Source organism: Triticum dicoccoides, unplaced genomic scaffold (assembly GCF_002162155.2).
Source record: "Triticum dicoccoides isolate Atlit2015 ecotype Zavitan unplaced genomic scaffold, WEW_v2.0 scaffold26862, whole genome shotgun sequence".
Taxonomy (NCBI): Eukaryota; Viridiplantae; Streptophyta; class Magnoliopsida; order Poales; family Poaceae; genus Triticum; species Triticum dicoccoides.
This window is the reverse complement of record NW_021258770.1, coordinates 18,672-19,482: the sequence shown is the minus strand read 5'-3', so window position 1 is coordinate 19,482 and position 811 is coordinate 18,672. Positions and strand designations below refer to the sequence as shown.

The following is an 811-nucleotide window of genomic DNA, read 5'->3' as shown; positions in this document are numbered from 1 at the left end:
GCCCCCCTGGCACCCCTATATATAGTGGGGGAAGGAGGGCTTTTTGATACACGCCTTTGGTTGCCGCCTTCTCCCTCTCCAACTCCTCCTCCTCCTCCTCCTCCATAGTGCTTGGCGAAGCCCTGCCAGAGTACTGCAGCTCCATCAACACCACGCCGTCGTGCTGCTGCTGGTGCCATCACCCTCAACCTCTCCTCCCCCCTTGCTGGATCAAGAAGGAGGAGACGTGGCTCTTCCGTACGTGTGTTGAATGCGGAGGTGCCATCCGTTCGGTGCTAGGATCTCCGGTGATTTGGATCACGTCGTGTTCGACTACATCATCCCTGTTCTTTGAACGCTTCCGCTCGCGATCAACAAAGGTATGTAGATGCATCCGATCACTCGTTGCTAGATGAACTCATAGATGGATCTTGGTGAAACCGTTGGAAATTTTTGTTTTCTGCTACGTTTCCCAACACATGTCGGATGCGATCATACCAGCACTAAAGCACCGGATCCAATCAGAACTCCGAAGTTAAACGTGCTTGGGCGAGAGTAGTACTAGGATGGGTGACCTCCTGGGAAGTCCTTGTGTTGCATTCCCTTTTTAATTTATTTTGCGCGGTGTGCAAAAGAAAACTCATGGCCGCGACATATATTTACCACGTTTTATTATTTTGCACGTTTGCGGTTAGTTTTAGCTCGTTGGTCATTATTCACTCGTGTAGCGGCGGGCAAACCAAAGTACAATCGTCTTTGTAGTGGAGCTGGGAGGGGCAAGCATAAGGGACGAAGACGGGGTTAACATGTCGGATGCGATCATACTAGCACT

At 50.8% G+C, this 811-nt stretch overlaps 1 non-coding gene across 1 annotated transcript; it reads left to right on the top strand.

Moving 5' to 3' along the window:
• The first annotated feature begins 463 nt into the window (after positions 1–463).
• On the top strand, positions 464–582 carry LOC119345697. Its single transcript, XR_005167145.1, has one exon. It is a non-coding gene; the product is annotated as a 5S ribosomal RNA (ribosomal RNA).
• The last annotated feature ends 229 nt before the right edge of the window (positions 583–811 follow it).